We start from the raw sequence: 13,572 nt of genomic DNA, 5'->3' as shown, positions 1-13,572 counted from the left end.
ATTTGATAATCACACGTGGCCTGGATAGATACAGTCCTAGGGAGTATCAGGTGCCAGTTTCAATAGAAGGAAAACAGGTAATGGCCCTGATAGATACTGGCGCTGACCAATCTATGATGGCTGCAGACCAGTATAACTATATTTTCCCGAGGGAGAAAATGAGGGAAAGAGGAAGGACGGTGATTATTTGATGTGTGCATGGGGATAGCATCAGATACCTGCTCCGACGGACAACTATGCTGTATGGGGATAAGGTATACAGGGTCGATTTTGCAAACGTGCCTAAAGCTCCCTATGCCCTTATCTTAGGCCGAGATTGGGAAGGTCTAGGGGAATATTTAAGAGTTAAACAGGGCTTGGTGGGTACTCGGTCCCAGGGGCCGGTTATGTAAGTAGAGGAGGAAGGATTGGACCACATTTTTCCCTTCAGGGGGGAGGTGGTGCAGACATTCTCTCAAAGACAGGGCCGGCAGACTCAAGCCCAGAAATGGAAACAGAAACACCAAAGGAGTCAGGCTCTACGACAAGTAACCAGTTCTAAGGAAATACCCTGGCTCCCTCAAGGGGTGAGGGAAGCGTTTCCCACATTCCCTGCTGAACAAAAGGCCGACGCCTCCCTTCAAGAGGTTTGGCAGCAAGTCTCCGTACCTTCCCCGGGTGCGATTAAGTTACGGGTAAGACAGGGGTTATTGTACAGACAGAGTGCAGGACAGACCTCTAAGGTTAGATACGAGCAGCTGGTGGTCCCGCAGGGGTTTCGTAAGATAATTCTTCAAACCGCTCATGACCATCCCCTGTCGGGTCACAAAGGGGCAGAGGCCACGGAAATTCAGGTGTTGAGGAGATTCTTTTGGCCGGGAATATCTCGGGATGTGGTGAATTTTTGCCGATCCTGTCCTGTCTGCCAAAAACTATCCCTCAACAAGCCTTCCCGCGCCCCATTAGTCTCTGTTCCTAGGGTGGAGGAGCCGCTAGCACGGCTGGCCATGGATATGGTGGGACCGCTAGAGAGAACTCCACGGGGGCATAGTTTTATTCTCGTCATCATGGACGTGGCCACGAGGCATCAGTGGGCATTTCCGTTGAGGAAGTCATCCTCTGCCGCTATTATGAGGGAATTGGTGGGTCTGTTTTGCACAGTAGGGTTTCCCCGAGAGGTCTTGACAGACCAAGGGAGTAATTTCCTTTCAAAGGAAATGGAAAAGTTCTGGCAGGGGTTCGGGATTCGACATATAAAAACTTCAGCCTACCATCCCCAGGCCAATGGGTTGGTTGAGCGTTTCAACCAATCGCTCAAGCAGATGTTGAAGAAGGTTACCGGGCAGGATAGAAGGGACTGGGACCTTTTCATTCCTTTGGTTCTGTTCGCAGCCATGGAAAAGGTACAAGACTCCCTTGGCGTCAGTCCCTTCGAGATGCTATACGGTAGGACGCCCCGGGGCATATTAGATATTGTCAGGGACCAGTGGGGGTCACAGGAGGGGGCAGAGGCCAATGTTGTATCCTACCTGGCAAACCTAAGGAAAAGGCTTTCACAAGTGGCTCGGATAGGTAAAGACAATTTGGAATGGGGGAGGAAAAGACAGAAGCTCTATTATGACAGGAAGGCCAAGGCCCGCCAATTGAAGGTGGGGGATAGAGTGTTAGTCTTGATACCCTCAGATCCCCACAAATTCCTAGCGGAGTGGAAAGACCCAGCCACCATTGTGGAAAGGCTTAATGAAGTGGATTATCGGGTCAGGGATGAGAGGAATAGGGTTCAGACATATCATGTTAACCTCCTGAAGCCCTGGCGGGAAAGAGAGGTTTTGGCCCTAATGGCCAAGCAAAAACAGGATGATGACCTGGGGCCCCAGATAGCGGACTTGACGCAAACAGAGGCGGTCAATATAGGGACCAGCTTATCAGAGGGACAAATTAGACAGCTGGAAACCTTGATACAAGATTTTCAGGATATGTTCTCTCCAATACCGGGTCGCACAGAGGTGGTCACCCATGAGATAATCACTACCCCAGGGAAGATAGTGAGGGTGAAACCTTATAGGTTATCCGAAAAGAAGAAAGAGTTGGTACAGAATTTGGTGGAGGAAATGCTGTCTCTGGGGGTGATTGAGCCGTCCCAAAGTCCTTGGTCAAGTCCCATCGTTATTGTGCCCAAGGCGGATGGCACCCCCAGATTTTGTATAGACTTCAGAGAACTCAATGAAATATCCCAATTTGATGCTTTTCCCATGCCCCGGGTGGATGATCTATTAGACCGGCTGGGGCAGGCCCAGTATCTCTCCACTATCGACCTTACGAAGGGAAATTGGCAGATTCCTCTGTCACTTAGTGCTAGGCTATAGACCGCCTTCAGTACCCCCCTCGGCTTGTACCAGTTCAGGCGTATGCCGTTTGGCCTTCACGGCGTGGCTACTATTTTCCAAAGGGGTATTACAGAGGTACTAAGGGGACACCATGCCTATGCGGACGCCTACTTGGATGACATTGTGATTCATTCCCGGAGTTGGTCACAACACCTAGAGCACGTAAGGGCGGTATTAGAGTCTTTAAGGGAAGCAGGGTTTACGATCAACCCAAAAAAATGTTACTTGGGCCAGAGGGAAGTCAAATATCTGGGATATGTGGTGGGAAGAGGACAGGTCAAGCCCCTCGTAGACAAGGTAGAGTGTGTAAGGAACTACCCGCGCCCCACCACGAAGAAGCAACTCCGGAGGTTCTTGGGGCTCATCGGGTACTATAGACGGTTTATACCCGACTTCGCCACCCGGGCATCGGCACTCACAGATATGTTGAGGAAGGATAGGCCAGACACACTGGGATGGGAAGCTTCGGGTAGAGAGGCACTGGAGGACCTCAAGAAAACCTTATGCACAAACCCGGTGCTTAGGTCCATTGATTTATCCAAACCCCTGATCCTTCAAACTGATGCCTCAGGCACAGGTCTAGGGGCCATACTGAGTCAGGAAGTTCAGGGGGTGGAACACCCGGTATTATATTTAAGCCGCAAGCTTCATCCCAATGAGAGAAATTACGCGACCGTGGAGCTGGAATGTCTGACCGCCAAATGGTCGATGCAGACACTGGAACATTATTTACAGGAGCGTGAGTTTACCCTGGTAACTGATCACGCAGCGCTGAAGTGGTTAAATACGATGCGGAATAATAACTCCCGTCTCACCCGTTGGTATTTGACCTTTCAGACATTTCGGTTCAGGGTACTGCATCGGCCAGGGCGATTGAGCGTGAATGTGGATAGCCTTTCTAGGATGCAGGAAAGTACAGAGTCAGGTTTGAGATCTCAGGGCGGTCATCCCTTAAAGGTGAGGGTATGTCACAATCCTATCCCTAAAGCTCGGCTTGTGCCAGACGTGCCCTTAGCTAGTCCTGGCTCAGCCATACAAAGAGCCAACCACGGGGAAAGGGTTGTGACCAGGAATAGGGAAAAACCTGCATTTCCCTTTAATTCTGAGATAGCTGATCTCCAGGGAGTAGAAGCCTTTGGGGATAACAGCCTGGAACAGCCTCTGAGGAAGTCTACTCCCACTGCTAACTCCCAGCTGCAGGAGATAATTAAAAATCCTAAGAGAGCTAGGCAGAAGGTGTAGGCGGCCCCTCCCCCTCAGAGAACAGGGCGTGTTCGCCTCAACGTATTAGAGGCTGCTCTGAGGAGGAGACAGTCAGTTTACCCTGGGCCAGCCCAGGAAGGGGTCTCACAAGATTGCTCTCCTGAGTCTCAGGACATAGAGATGGTGGATACAGCTACTAGCCCTGTTGCCAGCCAGCCAGTACTACCAGAACTAATGGACTGCCAAGAGCATACCAGCTTGCCTGAAGATATTCCCATGGAGGAGAGTTAAGTGGCAGGTCTGGGTAGTTTGTTATATTGTTATAAGTTAAATTCCATTTTTGTCTGCTGCTCAGTGAATGTGTTTCTCTTGAGAGAGGAGTGAGACTTGTGCTGCACTGCTGGGTTAATGCAGGAAAGAAAGAAAAAAAAAAAAAAACAACACGTTTTTTTTTGTGTTCTGAACTTAAAGGTTCTGCTCTAGTTAAATCTACAGTTTTGAGTCCTTGCAGAGTGTGGGACTGTGAGGGAGTAGTAATTTGGGGAGAAACCACATGACATCCTGGTTGGGATAAGAACATAAGAACATAAGAAGTTGCCTCCACTGGGTCAGACCGAGGTCCATCTCGCCCAGCGGTCCGCTCCCACGGCGGCCCATCAGGTCTGCGACCTGTGAAGTGGTTTCTGACCACTTTTATAACCTACCTCAAGTTCTATCTGTACCCCTCTATCCCTTTATCCTCCAGGAACCTATCCAAACCCTTCTTGAACCCCTGTACAGAGTTCTGGCCTATCACTTCCTCCGGAAGCGCGTTCCATGTGTCCACCACCCTCTGCGTAAAAAAGAATTTTCTAGCATTTGTTCTAAACCTGTCCCCTTTCAATTTCTCTGAGTGACCCCTAGTGCTTGTGGCTCCCCTCAGTTTGAAGAATCTGTCCTTATTTACTCTCTCTATGCCCTTAAGGATTTTGAAGGTTTCTATCATGTCCCCTCTTGTGGATTGTGGGGCCATTTGTGGCATTCTGTGTAACAGAAAATATATGGTGGTTTCAGCTACTCCCCTCCCCCACCAACTCCTGTTAAGTTGGTTGGGGCCAAGCCTGCCTTATTCTGGGGCTTGGGCACAGCACTGCATAAAAGTGATACTAGCTTTATTAAGTAACTGCCTGGTGCTGAAGGCGGCTGTATTCAGAACTGTTTGTTTATCTACCTGAATTAACTGCAGGAAGGTGAGAGCTGAGACAGGATTCGTTTTTGGCAGCTCTATTTTTGTTTTGCACTTGTTTATTCTAATGCTTGGAGAAAAGACTGACCTAACGTCTCCTCTCCAGTATATTACCTCAATAAAGTGAGACTTAAATGAACTTTAAATTGACTCTTTTGGAATCTTTATCCATATTGACATTGAATAGTGACCAGCAGGACTTCCTTCCTTTATGGGAAGCACGCCGGAGTAGCGCTTTCTTGAGCGTTGACCGGAGCCACACTGATTTACGGGCACCGGCCACGCTACACTCTCCAGGATTGTCTGTCTGAAGGAGATTTCAATTTTTTCCATTTACGTTCCAGGGCTCGACATTTCTGCTTTAATTCCCTGTGGTATGGAAGATACCAGGGAGCCTTACGGGAGTGGGAAATAGGTTTAGTAGACAAATGGGCAAGAGCTCGGTAGGTAGTCCCAGAAAGGGTTACCCAATTATGCCAGTTGGAATCTGGGTCGGCATGTTTAGGAAAAGGGGGGAGTTGGTTGAGAAATTCCAAATCCCCCTAATCTTACTATAGTGAGAGATGAGCAGCAATTTCTTTATACAACCTCTCTATTCTGCCAAATTCTTAGTCAAGTAAATGGATGAATGTTCGGGAGATATTTGGACTGTCTTTTTTTTCTCATTCTGCAAAGAGATTTGGGCTGGCCTAACTGAACTTCACAAAGCAAATTAAAAAAATACTTAATTTTTAACATGAGTCTGAATAAGATTTAATAAATATTTTCTTGGGTAAATAATGGGGGGAAATCCTTGTACAATATTCAATGTGGGACCTGGTCTAGTTGTACATCGAGGTGTATTAATAGAATGTTTTCCACACCATTAAATTATCTCCATTTTCAAACCTCTTTGCCCTCCAGGACTTGATGGTTATAAAGAACCTTCATGAACCCAAATTCTTATGCAACTAAGAATCCTTGCATAGTCCTCAAAACCAAAACAATAATTCTGCAATAGAATTTTTAACCAAAGATCCAATTTTTACTGTTCATATTCTTGTTTTTATTTTTTGTTTCCACTTATTTCCAATGCAGGCACTTTCCTTCTCATTACGTTTAATAACAGTATGCTTACTATAATCCTAGAGACCCTGCTTCTAAAGGACTGCTTGTACTCATCAAAAACAAATTATTACAATCCTACAAACTCTTTCTGCTTAACCCATATAAATCAAACATGTAGAATATTAACATTGGCAAACATTGTGAAATATATCGGGGCTCATATTCAAAGAATTTAGACACACAAAGTACCCTAGAAACCTATGGTACTATGAGGCCCATAATCAATCACATACTGTAGACATAAAGCATCTTAAATCAGCACTTGGCATCCTGGCAATTAGGACGTCCAAGTGCCTATAATCAAAACAGTCTTTGTAAGTCTAGCGAGGTGTTCCAGCTTCTGTACATTCACAGCATGAGATGGACATGGTGGAGGCGTGTTATGGGCAGGCTTTGGGCAGTCTCAAGGGTGGGTTATAAATATGGACATCTTGCAGCAATAAACATTTTGAAAGACATCCTGGACAGAACTTATATGTTTGGAACTAGACCTGTTTTAGAAGGGTCTAAGTGCTACAAAGGTGCCCAAACTGACAAGATGACCACTGCATGTATCCAGTAAGACATCCACACTCCCGCAGTGCTCATGGACCCCCTCACACCCACAAAGATCAGAATACAAACGTACATACCTGTTTCCAGAACATCAGCACCTGGTATAGAAAAGTCTAGTTGAGCTGCATACAAGTGTCTTAAGTGGCCTGGTGGGTGGGCTAGTGAACCTAGAAAGGAGTAGCAAGTCCCATAAGCCACTTTAACCACTATATTCATGGTGGAAAATGTGAGCCCCAAAACCCTATTCTACTGCCATATAGGTGCCACCTGCAGCCATAAGAGCTATTCGGGTTGTAGACAGGTGGGTATAGTGGTTTTTTGGGGGGGGCTCACCATAACCTTTAAGGGAGCTCTGGTGAGATATTTATCTGGCACCTGTTTTGTGAAGTTCACAGCAGTGCCCTCTAAGGTGCCCCACTGCTCTGTTGCCATGTCTGGGTGGCCAGTCTATTACAAGATTGGCCACTCCTATATCCAAATGGCCTTGTTCTGACTGTTTGGGATTTGGATGAAATTTTGGTTGAAAATGTGGTATAAAGATAGATGTCCTGATGGCCTGGATGTCCAGATAGAGGATTATAAAAATATATTATTTCTAGACGTATGGTGGTTTGCCTTTTGAAAATAGGCATTTTCTTACTGCTGACTTTGGACGTCTGGTACCATATGTCCAAATCGGATATAGGCCTATGTTTTGAAAATGCTCCTCTTTGTGTGTAAGTGCTTTGAAAATGAGCCCCATTGCCTTCTACATTAAATATCTTTGGAATATCCTTTAATATGTAAATAAAAATGTAATAGTGCATATAAAAAGCACTAGCTCCTTTAGACAATAGTGCCAATAGTAGAATTAATTCTAGATGTCAGATTTCCAGGTCTGTAGGAAAAAAGTGATATTAAGAAAATTTGCAAACAAACAAGGGAAAATTTGGTACTTACTTTGTTGATCATCTTTCTAGTAAATAGGCATATCATTCTTGAACCTGTGGGTTGTCCTGATCACGAAATCTTGTGTAGTGAACCTAATTTACATTTTTTTTCTGCTCCGCCTCCCCCCATTCTGGCCTCTATTGTGTCCCTTCAGTTTGTATCAAAGCAGATGGTTAGCCCTAGAATGAAGGCATACAACAAATGGGAACTATGTGGAAAAGTTATATGTTCAATTAAAGCTGTTAAATGTGTTTTGCCTTTACATTTTGATTTACCCTCGTGTATGTTGAAGAAATTGCAATGCGAATCATCTGGAAATGGATGCTTCTGCAACTGAGGGAAGAGCACACTCTCTGGACATCAAACAACCTTTGACACCGTAGATGTGAAGGCAGGCAACCGTAAGTCCTAGTTTACGTGAAAACTCAAAACTACCTTTGGCAAGAAAGCAGGGACTGTCCACAGGAAAATACTCACCTCTGAAAATTTGAGAAAGGGCTCTCTGCAGGGTAAGGTCTGCAGCTGTGACACCCTTCTCACAGAAGCAATCACTACGAAAAATGCTGTTTTAACTGTCAGATCCATCAAAGGCGCAGTCTCCAATGGGACCCTAGAGAGGGCCTGCAAAACGAGACTGAGATCCCACATTGGTAAGGGCTGACGCACCAGAAGGCACAGATGTAATGCTCCCTTTAAGAATCTGGCCACATCTGAATGAGATGCTAATGTCCTTTTACTAGACTGAGCTCTGAAACATGGACTTTGACGGAGCGTCTGTAACACACCCACAATATCTGTCCATTTAAAAAGAAAAAAAAAAGGTTTCCTGCTCTGAACAGCTGAATGGCAGGCTTCTACTGCCTCTCAGCTGTTTGGGCTTCCCCTGCCAGCTCTGCGCATGTGTGAGAGTCGCTCTCACAGTGATCAATTGGACAGGAGAGACAGGGATTACAATGAACCTCCACGCCAATCATTTGCATTCAAATTTTTTAGTGCATCAATAGCTCTTTTAGAATTGACCAAAAATCAGATCTGAGCAGACCTATTTGATATTGTCCCCTCTATTAGGATTTTGGGGGTTATACTAGACCATCGATTAGTATGTGAAGAGCATACGGACTTCATGATAAAGAAATGTTTTCGGACTCTTTGGAAATTACGAACTATTAAAAGATATTTTGACTTTGCTTCTTTTAGACTTTTAGTCAATTCTTGACTATTGTAATATTATCTATTTGGCATCTTACAAGAAAAATTTAAAACGTATTCATTTAATACAAAATGCAGCAGGACGTTTAATTTGTGGTCTGAAGAAGTATGATCATATCAGTCCTTTTTATCAGCAGTTACATTGGTTGCCTTTTGAAGCACGTATTCTTTTTAAGTTTAGTTGTCTTTGTTTTAAAGCTCTTTTCAGTTTGGCTTCGGGTTACTTAGCCTCCCAATTTACCTGTTATAGATCATTAAAAAATACCCATAATGATTTTATGTTTATGTACCCCTCTATTAAATCCTGTTGATGCAAGAGATTTTTAAATAAGACATTTGCTTTTTGATTAGGAAGATTGAATTCTTGGTTGACTCCTTTGATCTTTCAAATGTTTTCATATACTGCTTTTATAAGGATTTTAAAAACATATTTGTTTGATAAATTTATTACATAATTGTTCTTAACTTCAATTTTACCATGTTTAATATGTATATTTCACTGATTATCCAGTTCTTCTTCTCTATGAACTGCCTGGATATTTTGTGGGTGGGCGGTATACAAGAATAAAGTTATTAGTATTATTATTATTATTATTGATCCTGTTTAGTGCATCTAGCTCACAGTTTGTCTTTCTTATATAGGAGTCCTTCACACCAGCTGCAATCTGTTTTCTTACCTGGCTTGTCAAGCTCTGTGGTGGAGCTTAAGCAAATTGATCACCAGGCAAACTCACATCTACATGCTCCAGGATATTCACCCATGATACCCAAGATGAAATTCACTGGACAGAAAAATGTGGCTTTGGAACAGGGCATCAACCTTTTTATTTTGGAGCCCTTATTGGTAAATCAGGACAATGGAGAAACAGGCAAAGAAAAGAGACCAGGGTAACAGTGTGCTTCTCTAGTATTCATATTTTGAGGTCTTGAGAATTATGATCCAGGAAGAGTTGGGCCTGGTCATGCACTAAAGGATATATTGTAATTCTTCAAAGACTCCTTATTGTAAAATATGATTATTTTTTGTGGCAGTACAACTTCTGGGAGTAAACAAATGAAAAAGTAAGATCCAAAGGAAAAAGAAAATCACACATATTAAAACAAAATATTTAAAGCTAAATTAAATTACATAGCTCAACATGTCCAAGTTCAAGTTTCAAGTTTATTAGCTTTTATATACCACCTATCAAGGTTATCTGAGCGGTTCTACAATCAGGTACTCAAGCATTTTCCCTATCTGTCCCGGCGGGCTCACAATCTATCTAACGTACCTGGGGCTATGGAGGATTAAGTGACTTGCCCAGGGTCACAAGGAGCAGCGGCGGGGTTTGAACCATATTTTACTCATAGGCTGAATCAGCATAAAATTCAAGAACACTAAAAAAACATTAGAATAAATACGTGATGCCATAAAATAAATTTAAAAAGTAGATCCAATACACACATACATACCAGAATAAGTATCAAATTATAATATAAAAATAATAACAACCACTAACGTTAACAATAATTCCAAGACCAAATAGCTAAAAAAACAAAGGGAAAGCTTCTACGTAAGGACAAAAAAATTGCCAATAATGAAAGCAATGAGAAATCATTTTAAAATCTGGTTGTCTCTAATAGAAATGAATTGTTTTAATGTATTCTTAAATTACAATTCCTACAGTGATATATGTTTTAGCAATTCATTTCAAATTCTTAGATTACAACCTCTTGGTACATACAGAGATACATTTTTGATACGACGTCCACATCCAATTTTGAATGTTTTGCAAAAACATAAAATCATTCAGTATCAAACGATCATTTTTGAACCAGAAAAATGTCTCTTTTTGAACCAAAAATTGCCTTATTTTAGATATTTATATGCTCAGTGCATCTTTAAGGTTCATTTTCAACAAAAATGTCCAAGGGAAAAAGACACAAAAACAAGCCACTGGGATGTCTGGGAGCCAGCAGTCTTACTAGACTGGCCACACCAGGGGTCTCAAAGTCCCTCCTTGAGGGCCGCAATCCAGTCGGGTTTTCAGGATTTCTGCAATGAATATGCATGAGATCTATGTGCATACACTGCTTTCAATGCATATTCATTGGGGAAATCCTGAAATCCCGACTGGATTGCGGCCCTCAAGGAGAGACTTTGAGATCCCTGGGCCACACAGACATCCCAGAAGAGCAGTGGGGCAGCCTAGGGGGTACTGCAATGCACTTTGCATAAAGAAGTTCCAGGTCCTTTATATTGTACAAATAGCCCTCCAGAAACAGTGAAAAAAATAATGTACTGTACTCAGCTGTTGTTGTTGTTGTTAGGTGCCATCAACCTATGTTCAAGTCCTAGTGACTTGATGATCATCATCAAGTTTTTGTGGCAGAATACAGAAGTAGATTGCTATGCCTTGCTTCTGCACAGTATAAATTTGATGTTGTTACTGTTCTCACATCAAACACGATCCTCCGCCTCCAACACTGCCCATATGCTGCTTCCCAGATGGGTGGTACACCATTAGTCTGATATCTGTGCTGAAACCTGTACATCTTTGGAGGCTCTGCTGGTAGTGAAACTACCAATGGCACAGCACTTAGCTTCTCAGATACACGCAAGCCCCCGTGGCATGACAAGCCCTGGTACCACAGTAATCGCTATCTACCTATGTGATTGGCTTCTCCTGTATAACCAATATTTTTAGTATCCAATTGTACACTACACCAATAGGCCTTATGCCTGTGCCTGTTGCTTACATGTAGTTTCAGTAGGTATTTTGTGGGTTTTGTAGCACTCACACTTTACACCATACATCACAAATATATGCATTAGAGCGGGATATATGCTTGGGTCCCCTTCTCTACAGTCTGCACTAGCTCCTTGAACGGTCAAGTCTTTCCCATCACAGATTCCATAAAAATTCTCGGAGTGACACTAGACCGCAACCTCACCTTTGAATCTCACACAGACCTACTAGTCAGAAAGTGCTTCTCCACCTTTTGGAAACTAAGAACCATCAGAAAATACTTTGAAGCACCATCATTCCGCTTACTGGTGCAATCCTCCATCCTGAGCTTACTCGATTACTGCAACATTATCTACCTGGAATCCTTAAAAAAAACCATTCAAAGACTTCGTATCATCCAAAATTCGGCAATTCGACTGATCTTTGGGCTGAAAAAATGGGAACACATAACTCCCTACTACCAAAAACTCCACTGGCTGCCCCTGGAGGCAGAGTGTTGTTCAAGTTTGCCTGCCTCTGTTATAAATCCATCCATGGTGCTGCCCCCTTATACATGGTCCCCCATTTTACCTTAGATTGTCCATCCAGACCCACTCGCAGAGCTCATCTCTTCAGCCATCCAACTCTAAAGGCTGCTGTTACAAAAGATACCTGAACAGAACTCTAGCCTTCCAAGCAGGTCATCTAAATGATTGGCTGAGCAATATTTTCTCGCACTCCTCATCCTACCTAAACTGCAGAAAATTATTAAAAACTAATCTATTTAACCGATTTGTAGCCTAAGACACATTACCAGAGGCGTACCAAGGGGGGAGCAGGGGGGGCGGTGCTCCCCAGGTGCCAGCCCTAAGGGGGTGCTCCCGGCCTTGCCGTTCAGTCCCCCCCACACCCGAAGGACCGCTCGCCCCACTGACCTTCCTGCACCACCTGTGAAGCAGCCCGCTGCAGGATCGCGAAGTCAGCATCAGCGATCCCTGCGCTGCTTAGGCGCTGCTTCCTGCGCCGCGATCCCGCCCCTCCTCTGACGTCAGAGGAGGGGCGGGACCGTGGCGCAGGAAGCAGCGCAGGGATCGCTGACGCTGACTTCGCGATCCTGCTACGGCTGCTTCATAGGTGATGCGGGGAGGCCAGGGGGGCGAGCGGTCCTTCGGGGTGGGTCGGGGCATCAGGCCTTCAGGGTGGGGCGGGCGGACAGGCAGGCAGGCTTTCAAGGGGGAGGGGGTGACAGGCAGGCAGGCAGGCCTTCAAGGGGGGACAGGCCTTCGGGGGGGGTGCAGACCTTCAAGGGGTGCAGGCCTTCAAGGGGGGGCAGGCAGGCCTTCAGGGGGGGTGCAGGCCTTTGGGGGGGTATAGGCCTTTGGGGGGTGCAGACCTTCAGGGGGGTGCAGGCCTTCAAGGGGGGGATAGGTCTTCAAGGGGGGAAAGGCAGGCAGGCCTTCAAGGGGGGACAGGCCTACAAGGGGGGGACAGGCCTTCAAGGGGGGGACAGGCCTTCGGGGGGGGGTGCAGGCCTTCAAGGGTGAGACAGGCCTTCAAGGGGGGGAAAGGCAGGTAGGCAGGCAAGCAGGCCTTCAAGGGGGGACAGGCCTACAAGGGGGGAACAGGCCTACAAGGAGGTGGGACAGGCCTTCAAGGGGGGGACAGGCCTTCGGAGGGGTGCAGACCTTCAAGGGAGTGCAGGCCTTCGGGGGGGTGCAGGCCTTCAAGGGGGTGCAGGCCTTCAAGGGGGGGACAGGCCTTCAAGGGGGGGAAAGGCAGGCAGGCCTTCAAGGGGGGACAGGCCTACAAGGGGGGGGAGAAGCTACAAGGGGGTGGGACAGGCCTTCAAGTGGGGGACAGGCCTTTGGGGGGGTGCAGACCTTCAAGGGGGGGACAGGCAGGCAGGCCTTCAAGGGGGGGACAGGCCTACAAAGGGTTGGGACAGGCCTTCAAGGGGGGTGCAGGCCTTCAAGGGGGGACAGGCAGACCTTTAAGGGGGGACAGGCCTTTGGGGGGGACCATGATTTAGAAGTACACGGAGGGAAGGGGGTGTTTAAAGAGACGTGCATATGCCAAACTTTGGGGGGGGGGAGAAATAATGGGTCTAAAAATAGAAGAGAGGGAGAGAGATGATGGACCATGGGATTTAGGGAGGGAAGGAACAGAAAGGGAGAGAAATTGGACACAAAGGCTGGTGTGGAGGAGGGATAGAGATACTGGATAGGAGGGTAATTAGGAAAAGAAAGGGAGAGATGGTGGACTCTGGGAT

Source organism: Geotrypetes seraphini, chromosome 1 (assembly GCF_902459505.1).
Source record: "Geotrypetes seraphini chromosome 1, aGeoSer1.1, whole genome shotgun sequence".
In the NCBI taxonomy this organism is placed as follows: domain Eukaryota; kingdom Metazoa; phylum Chordata; class Amphibia; order Gymnophiona; family Dermophiidae; genus Geotrypetes; species Geotrypetes seraphini.
This window is presented reverse-complemented; position numbering follows the sequence as displayed.